Here is a 20,028-nt window from a genome sequence, read left to right on the forward strand (position 1 = left end):
ATAGGTGAAAATGCCTTGTTAATGAGAGAGGTCAGAGGACAATAGCCAAACTGATTAACTCAACTAACTATGCATTACAATGGTAGAGCGCAGAAGAGCACCTCTGAACAGACAACATGCTGAACCTTAAAGTGGATGGGCTACAGCATCGGAAAACCACAAACACATACCCAGAGGCCACTGAATGTATAGTTTTTGATAAAATTCTATAATATTTTTCCTGCAAGAAAATAAATCTCAAGGTAGTACTGTATATAGCCACATATTTGCACTTTGATAATACTTTTACTTTGAACTTTGAATTTAGAACTGCTACTGCCTTCATCAGCACTGTCCCTTACTATATCAAAAAGAACAATCAGATCAGTCAACACACACAAAATGCCGGAGGAACTCACCAGGCCAGGCAGCATCTGTGGAAAAATAGTATTGTCAACATTTCAGGCCGAAACCTTTCAGTCTGCTTTGCCAAGTCTAAGTGAATTTTGTCACTGACAAGCATATATGGTAGTTTGCTCATCACTAAGCTAGAATGATTGAACTACAGTTGCCAAGGTTTTCTTTCCCGCTGCCCCCCCCCCCCACCACCACCAAGCAGAGCTGTAAAATCTGCAGAACTACATTCATGTATTCTAAACCCACCCAGGATCGGTGCGGTGTAAACCAGGTGACTGACCAGTACAGCTATTACCACACAGCTCCTGTGACCTTCGTGTAATCCTGACCTTGGACACTGCCTATGCTGAGTTTACATGCTCTCCCCATGTATTTCCCCACGTGCTCTGGTTTCTTCCCATGCCCCAGAAGACATTTGAGTTGATAAGTTAATTAACCACTGAAAATTGCTCTCAGGGGACGGTAAAATCTAGGGGGAGTTGATGGGTATCTGAGACAAATAAGTAAAAGGGAAAATTAGTGGAAGAAGGAGATTGTAACCCCACTTTTTAAAAAAGGAGGGAGAGAGAAACCAGGGAATTATAGACCGGTTAGCCTAACATCAGTGGTGGGGAAAATGCTAGAGCTGGTTATCAAAGATGTGATAACAGCACATTTGGAAAGAGGTGAAATCATCGGACAAAGTCAGCATGAATTTGTGAAAGGAAAATCATGTCTGACAAATCTTATAGAATTTTTTGAAGATGTAACTAGTAGAGTGGATAAGGGAGAACCAGTGGATATGGTATATTTGGATTTTCAAAAGGCTTTTGACAAGGTCCCACACAGGAGATTAGTGTGCAAACTTAAAGCACATGGTATTGGGGATATGGTATTGATGTGGATAGAGAATTTGTTGGCAAACAGGAAGCAAAGAGTGGGAATAAATGGGACCTTTTCAGAATGGCAGGCAGTGGCTAGTGGGGTACCGCAAGGCTCAGTGCTGGGATCCCAGTTGTTTACAATATATATTAATGATTTAGACGAGGGAACTAAATGCAGCATCTCCAAGTTTGTGGATGACATGAAGCTGGGCGGCGGTGTTAGCTGTGAGGAGGATGCTAAGAGGATGCAGGGTGACTTGGATAGGTTAGGTGAGTGGGCAAATTCATGGCAGATGCAATTTAATGTGGATAAATGTGAGGTTATCCACTTTGGTTTCAAGAACAGGAAAACAGATTATTATCTGAATGATGGCCGATTGAAAAAAGGGGAGGTGCAACGAGACCTGGGTGTCATTGTACACCAGTCATTGAAAGTAGGCATGCAGGTACAGCAGGCAGTGAAAAAGGCAAATGGTATGTTGACATTCATAGCAAGAGGATTCAAGTACAGGAGCAGGGAGGTTCTACTGCAGTTGTACAAGGCCTTGTTGAGACTACACCTGGAGTATTGTGTGCAGTTTTGGTCCCTTAATCTGAGGAAAGACAATCTTGCCATAGAGGGAGTACAAAGAAGGTTCACTAGATTGATTCCTGGGATGGCAGGACTTTCATATGAAGAAAGACTGGATCGACTAGGCTTATACTCACTGGAATTTAGAAGATTGAGAGGGGATCTTATTGAAATGTATAAAATTCTAAACGGATTGGACAGGCTAGATGCAGGAAGATTGTTTCCGATGTTGGGGAAGTCCAGAACGAGGGGTCACAGTTTAAGGATAAAGGGGAAGCCTTTTAGGACCAAGATGAGGAAAAACTTCTTCACACAGAGAGTGGTGGATCTTTGGAATTCTCTGCCACAGGAAACAGTTGAGGCCAGTTCATTGGCTATATTTAATAGGGAGTTAGATATGGCCCTTGTGGCTAAAGGGATCAGGGGTACGGAGAGAAAGCAGGTACAGGGTTCTGAGTTGGATGATCAGCCATGATCATACCGAATGGCGGTGCAGGCTCGAAGGGCCGAATGGCCCATTCCTGCACCTATTTTCTGTGTTTCTATGTTTCTATTGTTTCTGTGACCTGTCATAGTTTCAACAGATTATGATAGTCTGAATAACTGAATAACAGATAAACAAATCCATTCAAAGGCTCTTTTCTATTATGATTAAATATATTCCATAACATTGCTCGCCTCACATATCTTTTCCATTATTTGTCTCAGGCTCCTATTGTAAAAACTGGATGTAAAGTACTTCAGCACATCAAACAATCTTTGTACTTCTAAAAAGGTTTCTACTACTTGTAGCTAATTGGCACTACTAATCCTTTAGCTATTCTTGTACTATTTTGCTTCTATACAGTGTGTGATGAGCTGTAAAGGGGCCATCAGGGCAGAGCTGAGGCAAATCATCAAAATGAATCTCTCTGACCAGCTGCTGTCATGACAAACCCTGATACAATAAATTGCTGAGTGCCATCATGGTACAGAAATGTGATCTTCCTGTCTCTGTTCAGTTTCAGCAGAGGCATTAGCTTGAATAGCCATCATGACAAAGGCTGGCATTTCAAAGTAAATTGGTCACTCTATCAGTATTTTTTTATTCTCTTATAATGTAAGCCAAAGATTATATGGTTTGAGAAGGCTTCAATAGCAGTCCATGCACTAGCCAGAAGACTGCATCAGTCAGGAAACCAGGTCTTTCATTACCATTGCTCAGATTTTCAAGCTAAATGACAACTCAAACAATATGACTCTTCACAAAAACCTGTATGCAGCCAATTACTCCACTCTGAGCAAGTCAGTTCTTCAGTTCCTGCCCCCTCATTTTCCTTCCTCTTTTATCTGGATGTTCCATACTTACTGAAAACTTATAAAATGTGTCACCTTCTACCTTTTTTTGCAAGATTTATTTTTGTATCATGGCGATACCATCAAGGCCAGAATTAATTGGGTTGTTCGAACTTCCCTTGTGTGGCTGGAAATGAATCATCATTCTAAAGCAGTGTTGACTTATTCTGGTGAAGATTCTTGCAAGGTACTTAGACCCAGTGATGATGGAGACCAAGTCACTACGGTATGCAGTATGGATGCACATACTGCCCTTGTCCTTCTTGGTGGCGTTTGGGAGGTGTTATCTCAGATCCTTGGAGCATAAATGCAGTGCATTTTGGAAACACTATACATTGCATTCACAATGTGCTGCAGGTAGAAGGAAAGAACTTCAAGAAGGTTGATGGAAGCCAGTCAAGAAGGCTGCTCCTTCCTGAATTATATTTTGTTGGTGCTGAATTCCTCCAGGTTAAGAATCTTGATTTGTCCTTGTAAATATTGTAAAGGGCTTGGAGTATCAGGAGGTAAATCACTCAACACAGGATATCAAGTCCCTACTCTGCATTTATAGCCAAAAGATTCATGCGGCTTGTTCTGCTGAGATTCTAGTGAACAGTGATCTTCAGGATATTGTTGGTGGGTTATTAGCAATGATATCAGCCATGGGTGGTTAACTTCTCTCTTGTTGGAGATGGCCATTACCTGGTACCTTTGTAGCATGTATCTTATTTGCCACTTATGAGCCCTCGATGGTGTTTGAGCTTTCTGCATGCAGAGGAATTGCAAATGGAACTGAACACTGTGCAATCACCATTTCCAATTCTGACCTCATGAAGGAAGGAAGGCCATTCAAGAAACAGCTGTTGATTGTTGAACTCAGGACACTACCCAGAGAAGGATATGGGGAGAAGGTGGGAGATTGGGGCTGAGAGGGAAATGGCCCAGCCATAATGAAATGGCAGAGCAGACGATGAGTCAAATGGCTTAATTCTGCTCCAATATCTTATGGTCCAAATCTGTAAGACCAGGTTGATTGACTTCCAGCAACCACAGCCATCTTCCTTTTATCTCAAACACTGCAGCATTGTCCTTGATTCTCACTTACTTCAGTTTTGCCATCAATGCCAAGACTTAGTAACATGCTGCTTTGATATTAAAGGCAATCACTTTCAGCTTGACTCCAGAATTCACTTCACTGGTTTCTGTTTGGACCAAGGTATGATGAGGTCTGAAGCAGAACAGTCCTGGTAAAGTCAGAAATGTAAGAGCTGATTGAGAGCCGATCATCATTTTCTGATGACAGAGAGTGAATTGATTAGGTGATAATTCTCTGGAGCAGATCTGTTCAGCTTCTTGTGAACAGACCATACATCAGAATCAAATTTATTATCACTGGCATGTGAGGTGACGTTTGTGGTTTTGTAGTAGTGGTACAGTCCAAAAATATAAGAATCCATATATTGCATAAATGAATAAATAGTGCAAAAAAAGAATAATGTGGTCAGGGAGAAGAGTGTGTTGTAACTGTACTGGTGCTGCACAATTAGGGACATAGTTCAGGAATGTAGGCTTTCGTTATTAAAATGGAATCTTGTTTGGCCCTTGATGTTTCCAGGGCTTTCAGTCATTTCCTCATACCATGTGGAGTAAATTGTATGCACTAGTGAAGTAAATTAGAGTCATAGAGTAATAGAAAAGTACATCACAGAAACAGGCCCTTCAGTCCATCTAATCTGTGCCAAACCATTTAAACTGTCTACTCCCATCGACCTGCACCAGGACCATAGCTCTCCATACCCCTACCATCCACGTACCTATACTAACTTCTTTTAAATGTTGAAGTTGAGCTTACATGCACCATTTGTGTTGGCATCTCGTTCCAAGCTCTCATAGCCTTCTGAGTGAAGAAGATTTTCCTCATGATCCCCTTAAACATTTCACCTTTCATCCTTAACCCATGACCTCTAGCTGTAGTCCCACCCAACCTCAGTGGAAAAAGCCTGCTTGCATTTACCCTATCAATACCCCTCATGATTTTGTATACCTCTATCAAATCACCCCTCAACCTTCCACATTCCAATGAATAAACTCCTAACGTATTGGCATATGTGATGGCAGGGATCTCAGGATGAAACTGAGTGGATCATTTATCGGGTAATTTGATTGAATATTGTTGCAAATGCTGCAGCCTTTCCTTTAGTGATGATTTGTTAGGCCCTGACATTACTCAGGACTTTCTACCTCCTGTGAACTGTCCATCACCACTCACAAATAGATGTGTAGTACTACAGAGCTTTAATCTGGTCCTTTGATTGTAAGATTATTTTTCTCAGTCATTGCATTCTGAAATCCTATTGTTTGTTGTTTAGCACATAAGAAATCATGTATTGCAACTTCATCAGGCCACCATATAATTGATGTATCTGATGCTGCATTAGGCACACTCTCCCAGTCATCAATGAATTTGCCACCTTTACCCAGTCTGGCGCCCATGTAACACCAGTGTCACCCCATGATTTAGATTCATACACTGAAACTTAAATTACCTAGAGCTTGTTTGTTTTCTTAAATCTACAAGGACTAGGAGCCTCCACTGCTCTGCGTGAGCCAACAGCATGGACAAAGACCAATCTGGAATGTGGTCTATCCTATACTTCATCAAGGAAATGCCCTTGATTATCTGCATTCATTATCTGTTCAGCAGAGCAAATGTTCCGATTTTGCCGTATATCTTCTCATGCACTCCCTTGGGATCAAGGAGCACTTGGTTCCACTCCAGTAGTGAATCACTCAACAGATTCTGTGCCAGGTTTGACCCTATAGATTTCCAGGAGGATTTTAGAGCTACAGATTGGAAGACAGAGGCAAGTTCCTTTATTCAAAATATTCATATTTACTGTTTTTAATATTTTAGGTGTTTTTAATTGACCTCTTTTAAAATCTAATTTTTTTGAATTACTTACTTCAACTTTACTTGTTAAGTATTTCAAAAGGCCAGAGACATTTAAAATTGTTGAACTACCCTCAAACCTTGACAGCTGGAAAAGCTAGGGTTAAACCTTTGGCCATCAGCATGTGGACCAGGTATGTACCAGAGAAAGCACAGGCAATGATTGCAGGCAGGGGTTCAGGACAATAAGATTTGCTGCAGTGAATCATCATCGACTTTATGGTCCAATTATATGGGGTCATATTTGGCACAAATATATTAAATATATATTACAATTATCCATATAGAAATTAGTTAACAGAACAGTAATGAAGTACAGAAGATTCAATGACAGTTAAAATGTGCACTGACAAATATATTTGTATCTGTACAGAATGAAGTCTACGGCACAATCAAAAATTCTATAAACCTTTGTTCTCAGGTTCTTACCATCATTTAAACACTAATAATTAAATTCCTACTGACAGCACCATAGATTGTTAACTAAACAGGATTATGACCATTGTTAATCACCCACAAATTCAAGAGATCCAGTAGCTTAACTTGTTTTCTGAGTTTGTTATACAAGTATTAAAATGATGTCTGATAAATCCCTTTGATCACAGAATAGTTCTATTCGAAACAAAAGAATCTAAGAATCAGAAGCAGAAGTAGGCATATTCAGCAACTGAACATAAGCAGATCTCTTGAGTAGACAGTTCCAAAGCATTATTATCCTCTGGGTGAAGAAACAGCTTCATCTCTATTCTTGAATGTCCAGCCTCTTACTTTGAAAATGTGACCAATGGATATGGAAAAACAGTCCTGCATCTACCCTGTCAAACCAAGTGAGAATTGTGCATGTTGGAATGAAGTCAATTTTCTGTCTTCTAAACTCTAGAGAACATTTGTGCTGTAAGTCTGATCTCTCCTCATGCTCTCCCTGCCACTCCAGGACTCAATGTGGTGAACCTTCTTTATATTCTCTGTATCACAAGCACAGTCTTCCTTTGACAAAACTGCAGCAATGGTTGATGCCATTTCACCCTTAGATAACTGTGAATGGTTCTCTTTGTTCTCGTACTCATGTTTCCTTGAAATAAAGACCAATGTTCCATCTACCTGCCTAATTGTTTGAAGTATCTGTTTATTCACTTTCAGTGATTCAGGTACAGTATACCCAGGTCTTTCTGAACATCAACACTTTTCAAACCCTCACCATTTAAGAAATATGTTGTTTTATTTTTGTTGCTACCCAATTAGAGGATTTCACATCTTTCCACATTATATTCCATCTGCCAGTTCCTTGTCCATTCACCTAGCTTTCCTGTGAATCCCTTAAAATCTCAATGTATTCTCTTAATAAGGCACACAGCCATCCATCATCAGCAAACATAGACATACTCCACTTGGTTCTATTATCCAAATTATTGATATAGATAGTGAACAGCTGGGGCCCCTGCAGTGATCCCAAGGTCACAGCCTCCCAACACAAAAATAACTGTTATTCTTACTCTGTTTTCTGACTCTTAACCAAACCTCAGCCCACGACAGTGTATTCCCACCTATCACATGTGCTATAATTGTATTCATGGTGCCTTATCAGAGGAATTCTGCAAACTGACAACCAGTATGATCATGGTCTCAAAAGTCCCTCTTTTAAAACCTTGTGACAAAGTTTATCATCTCCTGGGGATTCATCTGCTTTCAGTCTCATTTAATTTTCTAATAATTTTTTTAATATGTGTTGATTTCTTTCATCCTTTAATTTTCCAGACATCTGCTATTCTCTATTATTTCAGCCAGGTTTTACATTATGTTTCCTTTCAGAATAATTGATTATATATATTCCACTCCTTCTGTTTAAGTACTCAATTTAAAAAAAATAGAAATACTCAACAGATTATACAGTAAATGGATTGAGGATCAACTTTTCAGGGAATAGAGCAGCATCAAAAGAGGAAAGTAATATTGTTGTTAGTGTAACACATGAATAAGTCTATTAACTTTGATTGGAATGTGAAACATTCATTCTGTTTATTCCTGTAAGTATATTCTCTAACCTGCTCAATATTTCCAGCACACTCTTTATTTATTATTTTGGCTTTCTAGAAGCTTCAGTTGTATTGCTGTGTGCATCTGCAGTATTTTAAAATTGGAAAATACTGTATACATCCTCTACTAACTTAATTTTTTTTCCATCTGAGCCATTACATTGATTTTCTTTTGGAATGGGTTTGGCCCATTTCATTTAAAAAAATGTTTCTAAAAACTACTTATAACTCTCAAATGTTTACACACCAACTCCAACTAGAGCCCATAACAATAATCACTTTCCTTAATATATATATAAAACACCCTGGGAAAGGTTTCACTGCTACAGCAGAGCTTTAACATCTGCATTACAGCAGAGCTTTAATGTCAAAATCTGTATTTGAATACATTGAATTCCATATTCTGTATCAACTGAATGCAAGTCTGTACAACCTTTTTTTTCCAAATAATCTGTATTTGAAAAATACAGGTCATTTGAAATTAAAAGATTACATAAATATTGTAGGATTTATTTTATACTGTAGTACTGTTTTGTGCAAACTCAGATATGCTTGCTGACTGATATTTTCATCTACATTATCACGTAATTTTATCAATATTATTCAAAATACTACAGAATTCCAGTGAGGACAGAGATACATAAAATATCATGTTGCACTGCCACTTTATATCGCAAAAACAGCCCGGAAAAGACCTATATCTTTATCATTTTGCAGATGTTGCAAAACGGGTCCTGTAGTACTCCACCTTAACTTCCTAAAGTCGCAGATTTTACCTTCAAATTTGATGATGTGTCAAAGTCATTTACTGGTAATGAGTTCTCTGGAATTTTATTTTGCTTGGAATTTAATTAATGGTCTGAAGACTTTCCATTGTGATTTGAGCAAATGAATAATAAATCAAGAAAGGAGATTTGTCAGGGAAAGAACATCTGTTTCTTACAAGCGTTACAACATGACTACAGTTTGACTGTGCATTACCAAAGCACTGACAGTAGGAGTCCTCTCCTCGAAAGCACTCTTCATTTATTGCTCCATTGAAGGTGAACAGAGCACTCTAATGGGTCTCTGGTGTTAATAAAAGCTTGCAGTTCTCAATTTCACATCCCTGCTTTTGGCTTCTTCTGTCCTTAGTCCATGCTTTGTTGGGCAAAGCATCAAGATTCTGCAGTGTCAGTGGTTACAGGATGATTAATAGGGGCAGACAAATTCATAAGCAAAAACGTTAAAAAATGTTATAAAATCACCACTACATTGGTGTCATGTGGCACGCCATACCTTCACAGTGTAAATGCTACGATGATTGAAGTTAAGCAGATTGCGCTAAATTATTCAGGGAAAAGCTAAATTAGTGGCCCTGTTTCTCCAGCTATTAGACATTTCACCTATAACAGATCCTATTCTAACGACGTTAATAAATGAATTATAGTGATATGAAATAATAACACTCTGTTTAATGGTGATGTGCAGGTCTCACTTCTATAATTGTTATTTTTGTTGAATTAGGCCTCGTGAATGGAGTGAGTCAGTATGCCATCAATGATAAAGCAGACTCTCTATGGCCTGGTGCTTTTATCAATCCCAAATTTAATGAATGAGCCAAAAACGCAATAGTTTTGTTTTGATACCCAGTTAATCTAAACTTTCTGACCCTATTATTCTCGTCTACATTTTTCCTGAACTTGTTAAAATATGTTTCTGCAATAGACCCCTTATACCTCTCTCAAGTAATCTTTTTACAGAATATGTTACTGTATAAACATTTTTACTGTTAAATGCCTCAGATGCAAGCCTGATGCTGTCCTCTGACATCTACATGCATTCACTTCTGGACAGGAAAAACTGGAAAATTATTTCTTGCTATGATCTACGATCACGTGTGCTTCTGTACACATGTACAGAAATAACTGGGAAGAAGGCACATGAATTCACTGATATTTTTACTCCCTTTTCTAGGATAATGGATCATTCCAGTTATCATTTCCTGTATTCCAGTATTGTTAGATAAAACACCATCTTTCAAACTTCCAATTGCAAAGCATTGCATGTAATGTTCGCACAATGTCATCCTTGCTAAGTGCATGTTTTTGCCTAAGAGCAAGTTGCAGACCTTGATTGTGCTGGACCGCAAGGGGACTGGAAGAATTTTAGAGTTGAGGGAGAATTAGAGAGAAAAAAATCTATTTTTAAACCCACGATAATATTTCCTTGCGTCAAAAAATGTTGCAAAGCATTACTGATTTATTATTTGTATTTTTTTGTTCTTTGTGAAAGAACAAGGTTCATTTGTTACCAATGTGTTCCCTGGTGAACTAATCGCTTGTCCTGAATCACCTTCTCCACACTGGATACCTCTGTGATCATGATGATCTCGGACGATCGCAGCAAATACTTCAAAAATAACACGCATGCAGACACGTACAATATTTATCACAATGGGATATGAGTCAAAACATAATTAAAATCTTTAAAAATACAAGGAATAATTAATTGAAGAACACCCAAACAGATAAGTTAAATTGTATCTTCAAATTGCACTGATTTATATTATTATACATATATCTAAAATGATACATCAAATGATTGCATGAGGTTCATAAAGTTATTGAGACATACAGTACTGAAGTAGGACCTTCAGCCCAACATGTCAATACTAACTATTAAGTATACATCAATGCTATTCTTATTTTCCAGCTTCTGATCCATTGCTTTCTATACCTTAGCAGTTCAATTGCTCACATAGGCACATCTTAAATGTTAAGAGAGCTGCTACTTCACCAGCCCTTCAGGCAGAATGTTTCAGATTCCAATCATTGATCCCTCGCAAGGTGTCAGGCCCCGGTAGTGTACCTGGCAGAGCAATGAATACCTGTGCCAAACAACCGACTGGAGTGTTCAAGGACATATTGAACCTCTTACTGCTGCAGTTGGAGGTTCTTACCTGCTTCAAAGGGGCATCAATCATACCGGTACCCAAGAAAAGCAGGGTGAGCTGCTTCAATGGCTATTACCTGGTAGCACTCACATCTACTGTGATGAAGTGTTTTGTGAGGTTGGTCATAGCTAGAATTAACTCCTGCCTAAGAAAAGGCCTGGAGCCACTGCAATTTGTCTACTGCTGCAACAGGTCTACAGCAAATTCAATCTTGCTGGCTCTCCACTGGGCTTTGGACCATTTGGACAAAAGCAATAACTATATCAGTCTGCTGTTTCTTGACTAGAGCTCAGCATTGAACACCATCATAACCTCAGGGCTAATCAACAACCTTAAAATCCTGGGGCTCTGTACCTCACTTTGCAACTTGGCTTCCTCACTGGAAGACACAGTCAGTACGAATTGGAAAAAAGCATCTCCCCCGCACTGACAATCAACACAGGTGAAGCTTGAGAATGCACGCTTAGCCCATTTCTCTACCCACTCTACGCTCATGACTGTGTGGCTAGATACCAATGACACCATTGTTGTTGGTAGAATCTCAGATAACAACGAGGAGGTGTATAGGAGTGAGCTAGGTCAGCTGGTTAAGTGGTATTGCAACAGCACCCTTGCATGCAACCTCAGCGAGACCAAAAGATTAATTCTGGACTTCAGGAAGGGGAACTGGGAGAACACAAACCAGTATTCATTGAGGGATCATCAGGGATGAACAGCTTCAAGTTCCTCAGCATCAACAACTCAGAGAATCTACCCCGGGCCCAACATATTGATGCAATCATGATACAGGCATGCCAGTGGCTATACTTTATTAGGAGTTTGAGGAGACTTGGCACCTCAGCAAATGCTAGCAAATTTATGTAGATGATTCTTGGAGATTATACTAACTGCTGGTATCACTTCCTGGTATGGAGTTTCCAACACAGAGGATGCTATAAACTGCAGAGGTTTGTAGATCTAGCCAGCTCTAGCATGGGCACTAACCTTCCCACCATTGTGGACATCTTCAAAAGGCAAAGCCTCAAAAAGGCAGCATCCATCACTGTAGACTTTCACCATCCAGGACATGCCCTTTTCTCATTGCTGCCTTCAGAGAGGTCAAACACTCAACAGCTTCTTCCTTTCTGCCATCAGATTTCTGAACAGTCCATGAATCGCTACTTTGATCTTTTTTGCAGGAGTTATTTATTATATGTTTCTTATTTTGACATCATATTTTTATGTATTGCAGAGCACTCCTTTCAGTATACAGCAAATGTCATGACATATATCAGTGATAATAAACCTGATTCTGATTCTGCTTCTGAAGTTCTTGCAGATCTCCTAGAAAGATCTAAGTCTTTAACTGAAGCTATGTCCTTTGGTGTCCTGAGATGGAGAAATATTTTCTACTATCTACTATATATATGTACTTAGTAACTTTGTATATCTCTATCAGGTCTCCCATTGGCCTGCTCCATTTCAAGGAAAGAAGCCCAGCTCTATCCAGTCTCTCCTCAAAACTAATATTCTCCTTTCAAGGGAACATCCTGATGAATTTCTTTTGCACCCTCTCCCATGGGATCATAGCCTTTGTTTGTCATGGTGACCAGAAATGCACACAGTACTCCATCTGTGGCCTAACTAATTTGATTTCAGTTTCACTGTAAGCTTGCTACTCGTATAGTCTGTGCCTCTCTTAATGGTCTAATATCCCATTCATCTGGTGCACCATCTTATCTACGTCTAATGCTGCTTTTAAGAAACCTTGGTATTACACACCAAGATCTCTCTCCAGTCCTCAAAACTTCCTATGGCCCCACTTCTGTTGTATATGCTTTATGTTCTAGCCCATCCTAATACGACCCTCCAGATTATCAGCAAAACCAAAATTTTCATGACATCTGCAAACTTACTAATTACTCTATATTTTTACATTCTAATTATTAAAGCTTAAATAAAACTTTACCAATCATATCACCAATCTCTGAAGTACCCTCTTGATCACAGTGTTCTAATTTGACCCTCCAACATCACCCTCAATTTCCTCTATTTCTAATTTTTGGACTCAATTGACTGACTTGCCTTGGATTCTACGGCTCTAATCTTTTGGATCAAGCACTTTGTCAAAGAAAGGAAGAAATAAAAGAGAGTTCAGCTTTATATGTCACTCGTACATCGAAACAAGTGATATGCGTCAGCAGGCATTGTGCTAGGCTGTTCTCAAGTGCTGCTACGCTTCCAGCACCAATGTTACATGTCCACAGCTCACTAACCTTAATGATACGTCTTTGTAAAGCCCTTCATGAAGTCCATCTATATTATATTGGTCACACTGTCCATAATAATGCACTTTATTACCACTTCAAAAGATTGTATTAAATTGATCAGATGGATACCTTTGTAACAAAGCCATGCTGATCATATATGACAAATCCTTGTTATTGTGAGTGATGTTAAAAAATTCTGACCCAGTCATTGAGATTAGCCTCATATGCCTGTAATTACCAGTCTTAATCCCCTTGGCCTTTCTTAAAAAAAGGTAGCATATGTGGTTTCTTCCACTCATTTGCCACCTCACCTGTAGCCAGGAAAGATTTAAAAGGTCGATGTCAGAATACCTGCAAATTTTTGCCTCTCACAACACAAAAACCCAGGATGGCATTGGGGAATTACTCACCTGTAAATCCAACAAGACAATGAATACTTTTTAATGATAATTAATACTAGAATTTCACCATTCCTCTTCAAAACTCTCCAAATGCTACACAAGGTCCTTCCCTAAGTACAAAGGAGAAATTTAATTTCAGACTCCCCTATGTCCTTTGGCTACAAACAGAGGTTGCCCCTTTGGCACTTACTCCCTGTTATAACTCTTTTATAACTCTTTTGTTATTAATATAAAATGGCTGAAATAGAATCTGCATCTGTTTAACATGGTCTAGACCAGAACAAGATACAGAATCAGGGCCTCTGTACCTCCCTCTGCAATTGAATTCTTGATTTCCTAACCAGAAGACCACAATCTGTACAGATTATTAATAATATTTCCTCCTCACTGATGATCAATACTCAAGGATGTGTTCTTAGCTCACTGCTCTACTCTTTCTGTATACCCATGACTGTGTGGCTAGGCAGAGATCAAATGTCATCTATAAATTTGTTGATGATACAACCATTGTTGGCAGAATCTCATATGGAGACGAGAGGGCATACAGGAGCAAAATATGCCAGCTAGTTGAGTGGTGTCAAAGAAACCACCTTTTGCTCAAAATCAGTAAGACCAAAGAGTTGATTGAGGGCTTCAGAAAAGATATGATGAGGGAGTATGAACCAATCCTCATAGAGGGATCAGAAGTAGAAAGAGTGAGCAATTTCAGCTTCCTGGGTGTCAATAACTCTGAGTATCTAACCTGATTCCAACATATTAATGCAGCTATAAAGGCAAGACAGTGGCTATATTTCATTAGGAATTTGAGAAGATTTGGTTTGATACCTAAAACACTAAAAAATTTCTACAGATGTACCATGGAAAGCATTCCAACAGGCTGTGTCACTGTCTGGTGTGGAGTGGGGTTAGGTACTACTGCACAGGATTGTAAGAAGCTACAAAAAGTTTTAAAATTACTCATTTCTATCATGGTACTACCCTCCACAGCATCCAAGACATCTTCACGGAGTGATAGTTCAAAAAGGTGGCGTCCATTACTAAGGACCCTTGTCACCCAGGACATGCTTTCTTCTCATTGTTACATCAGGAAGGAGGTATAGAAGCCTGAAGGTACACACTCAGTGATTCAAAAACAACTTCCCCTCTGCCATCTGATTTCAAAATGAACATTGAACCCATGAACACTAGCTCAGTTTCTTTTTCTGTGTTTGCAATATTTTAACAGCTACTCAACATACATACATATATTACTTTATTTATTGATTGATTTTTTCTATAATATTGTACTTCTGCCACTGAGTTAATGAATTTCATGACATATGCTGGTAATATTAAACCTGATTCTGATTCTGATCCAATGTAATTCTCAAGCTGTTGAGCAATAATTGGGGCTGAGTCTGGTCAATATCAATGGAGTGATGCAGAGCTATAAAGGGCTCTTGCTCATTTTTACAGTGTGCTCAATTTTCCTTCAAATACTAAAATCTAGTTAAATCTCTGGAAGTTGCATTGTTTAATTTGTAGGAATTGATCTAGTACAAGTACTTATCCTAACTTAACCAAAATCTCAGGCCTACTCATGGCCGTATTCATCTCTTTTTTCAGTCAGCAAATCCCTGCCCAATGCTGCCTGAGCACATTTCAGTTAGAAAATACTGGATACTCCTGTCGGACAGCATCTGCGGAAAGAAACAAAAAACAGAAGTAATGTTTCAGACAAAAGATATTAATTCTGTTCCTCAGTCCATAGACTTATCTGGCGAATGTTTACTGTTTTTTTATATACTTCAGATTTGCAGAATATAATCTGCAGTGTTTAACATTCAATGCATGGACGGAAATCCTCAAGACTCCAATAAATTATCTGATTGACAGTTATAGATTGTGTGATTCATTATCTCCTCAGTCTGGCTATGAACCTCTTGATTTGAGGAACCAAGGAATTTATGTCTGCTTGCTTCCTAAACTGTACTTCACCTGCTAAATTTCATTTCTGAAGTCTTTCCTTTCAATTTAGTACTGATATTGTTGCGATGCTACTAATTTATCATAAAAAGTAATAAATGCCAGATTTAAGAATCATTCATATATACGTAGCAGTTGCTTGCATTTTCTTATTTTAACTCCAGTATATGATAATACTTCAGCCTTTCCTTAAGAATATGGCATGTCTTATTTTTGTAGGCATGAATGTTGTTGTGGTACCATTCCCATACTGATGTACAGTATAGGGAGTACAACGTACAGTTGATGGAATTGATTTTACTTTTGGATTACAATTCACTATACCTTCTCAACAGGGAGTACTTATATATGAATATTTGACCAAAACACAGATCCAGTTTATTTTAAATGTTAATACATGTACCCTGTCAATGTACCATCAAAGTATTAGACATGCATGCTAATTACAAACTATCATTGATTAAGATTCATAATCAACATTGAGCCCTGGGGAATTGAAAGCATATTCCACTGTTCACTCTCTGGGATCAAATGCAGAACTTTACCATTGTCGAAGTGAACTAGGTAACAATACAACTCAGAACTGAAATGTATAAAGAATGTATTACCATTATAAGCAAGAAAATAAATCACAAATATTTTGTAAAATGTACTACACTGGAGCTTATATTTAGAAAAGAGCATACGTTTTAGATCTGACTGACTTCACAGTAGCACTTAACAGGCCTAAAGGGACCGTAATATCCAAACTTTAATGCCCATTGTACAAGGCATTGTACAATTGTACAAGGCATTGGTAAGGCCAAATTTGGAATATTGTGTACAGTTCTGGTCACCGAATTATAGGTAAGCTATCAATAAATTAGAGAGAGTGCAGAGACGATTTACTAGGATGTTACCTGGGTTTCAGCACTTAAGTTACAGAGAAAGGTTAAACAAGTTAGGTCTCTATTCATTGGAGCGTAGAAGGTTGAGGGGGGATTTGATCGAGGTATTTAAAATTTTGAGAGGGATAGATAGAGTTGACGTGAATAGGCTGTTTCCATTGAGAGTAGGGGAGCTTCAAACGAGAGGACATGATTTGAGAGTTAGGGGGCAGAAGTTTAAGGGAAACACGAGGGGGTATTTCTTTACTCAGAGAGTGATAGCTGTGTGGAATGAGCTTCCTGTAGAAGTAGTAGAGGCCAGTTCAGTTGTGTCATTTAAGGTAAAATTGGATAGGTATATGGACAGGAAAGGAGTGGAGGGTTATGGGCTGAGTGCGGGTAGGTGGGGCTAGGTGAGATTAAGAGTTTGGCATGGACTAGGAGGGCCGAGATGGCCTGTTTCCGTGCTGTGATTGTTATATGGTTATTAACTTAGTCCTAATTCTGGTGAGTTTGAATTTAACTTTCATTCTTAATTAATATGTTTCAAATAGTTTAGTTCACTCCTCTGCTTTGAAGATTATGGAATGCCTATAAATACAATCTTCATCTTGCTTTCTCGAAATTACATTCCTTTTAAATGTGATTTTACTTATAGCTATTGGTACAAATAGTCATCAGAATATTAGGAATTAGTTTGTAGAATTCTATTTTTGATATAAGAAACATAAATGATACTTCTAACATCAGTAAGCATAAAGAGAATAGATTTAAGGTTTCAGTGACAAAATAACCAGATGTTGTAAGTTGTTATGATCTGGAATTCATATGTAAAGCCATATGTAAATTTAATCATAACTTCAAAAAGTTCTATATTTAAAAGGAAATTATCATGGAGTATGTTGGAAGAATTGCAACAGGATCTTCAGTGGTGGTCGGGAGGGGGCATTGGTAGAGGAGATCATGAAGGTGAAAGGATTCTTAGCTGCATTTCAATGAAATGATGTGGGAATAATGGCTGGGCAAGGTATCTTAGAGAGGGCAGCAGGCATATCATGGGGAATTTATTGAGGCATACAGTAATTACCGGTTCCCCTAACTCCCAAGCAATACCATTAGGACCCTATTGGGTCCTGTGCCATCAGATCTTAAGAAGCTCAGCAACTATCAAGAATAAACTAACCGATTTAACAAGAACCTTATCAATCACACTAAACGTTTATTCCCTCCACGAGTTGTACAAAATGGCTCAGGTTTGTACCATTTACAAAACTCACTCAGGTACCTCCCTAACCTGTGACATCTACCACAAAGCCAGCAAGTACATGGGAACACCACTGCAGGTTTGCCTCCAACTTCTGCATTGTCCTGACTTGGAGATATGCTACCAGTCCTTCATCATTATTCCTTCAAAATGACACCAGATGAGTGCCTTCAGCTGAAGGACTCCAGTGGTTCAAAAAGGTCACTCACTGCTACCAACTAGGGTTGGGAAATCACTGCTAACATTAAAGGTTACCTCTTTAAATTCTGCATCACCTGAATTTCAATAGATGTTAGACAACAAAGCAAATTTTACATGACTTGAGGCACAGAGCAAGAAGGGACAACCTGACAATTAAAAATAACCTTTCTAATGAAGTGTTTATGTGTTATGTTTCGGTGGATTCTGCTCAATTCACTTGATTTCCTTCAACACATGAACAGTAAAACTTGTAATAATGGGAAATTTCCACCTCTTCCCTCCCTGCTGAGTTTCAAGATATGATCTGCAATGTTACATTCCCTGAAGCTTGGAAGTTACATTCCACAGAAAACAGATGCATAACTTAAGAGAACTGGAATGATACATAATCTGAAATGCTTCATATAGTGCCGTTGTCCATTTACTTGCAAGAACATTCGACTGATCAACTGTTGGAGAACCATCTCAGAATCACTTCTGTTTTAATATTCTCTGTCTCACTGAAAGCTGAACCAGGTTCTTGAAGAATGTTTGATTATCCATGCTAATCCGCATTCACTAAGCTTTATACCACTTTGGTGTGTTGGGATTCTAGGTTGTATCCCTGCGTATAATTTATATCAAGCCACAGATTGCAAAATTGGGACATGAATCTGATATTACTTTTCAAGAAGGAAATAAGTATCTACACACCCAGTACAGCTGAATATTTCTGGCCCATGGTCCTTTGGTTTTCTGTACAAGTGATCTCACACCAACAAAAGTCCGCTACAGTACCTTCCTTCCTTTAAGCCGAGTGGATTGAAGCTGATTAATGGCAGAATTTTTGACAACCATGATCTAGGTGTAAACTTGCGTTCCAGATGCTCACTATTTCTTAAGCCTCTGCTCCTGGTGACACATTGTTCTGATGATGTGCTCCAGGTTTATTAACATTAATCAAAATCTTGGTCTGGAGTGTTCAACTCGTATGTCAGCACTTTACAAGGCTCCAAAAAATTCCTCAGCAGAGCTGCATGCAGAAGATAAGACTGCTGAACTGGGTGTCCATCATTTGTATCCTGAAGTCATCAGTTTAGGCTTTACCTGGAGTGATATAATTGTATGATGGTTCGATTTGGCAGTTGTAGCTGAGGAAAACAATTGTTAAATAATTGGGAGTCATCTTGAGTCTTACAACAAAGTCCAAGTTTATTTTACTTAGGACACATTTGCTCAATGTCTTACAGATAGCAGGAGCTGAGCATCTAGACTTCCTTGGATTCTCAGTGGAACTTAGTAAGTACCCACAAGGTGAATTATTTCAAACAAAGAATAATGGCAATAAGAGGAAAAGTAGGACAAGGTCCCATGTAGCTGGTGATAAGGATTGAGCCTTCACAAAGACAAAGTTGTGCAGTAAACATCATATCACTGCTCTGTCAGGGCAGTCCAGCCAGAAACATTAGGGTTTGACTAATGCCAGTCTTTTTTTCATGTACACTTCATCAGGTGACATAACTCCTGTGTAATGACCTCTTCTTCAATAATACTGTGGAATATTACTTAAGTCACTGAGACTACTGGCATTAGGAAAATAACCTTTTACATTTCTGCAGGCAGTACTCAACAGAACTTAAAACATCAAACAATCTGCTGGAGGATCTCAGCAGGTCAAACAACCTCCGTGGGAGGAAAGAAATTGTCCGACCACTTCCACAGGATCATTCTGTAAACTCCCATCTTGTTGTCTCTATGTGATTGACATGAATTTTCCTACATGTTCTGTTCTAACTACCATATAGTCTTATTCAAAAAAATATTGCAAGACTTTATCAGAGATTAACACTCACTGGAAGGCCATATATGGCAAAGGTTTACCTTAATTCTTTATTAGTTTACTGTACTGTATCTGTACAGGATTAGTACAGAAATGATCACCAGTACAAGATAGCCTGTAATTCTTGTGAAATTGCATTATGGTTACGGAGAGAAGGCAGGAGAATGGGGTTGAGAGGGGTAATAAATCAGCCATGAT

The sequence above is a fragment of the Hypanus sabinus genome, chromosome 12 (assembly GCF_030144855.1).
Source record: "Hypanus sabinus isolate sHypSab1 chromosome 12, sHypSab1.hap1, whole genome shotgun sequence".
NCBI lineage: Eukaryota > Metazoa > Chordata > Chondrichthyes > Myliobatiformes > Dasyatidae > Hypanus > Hypanus sabinus.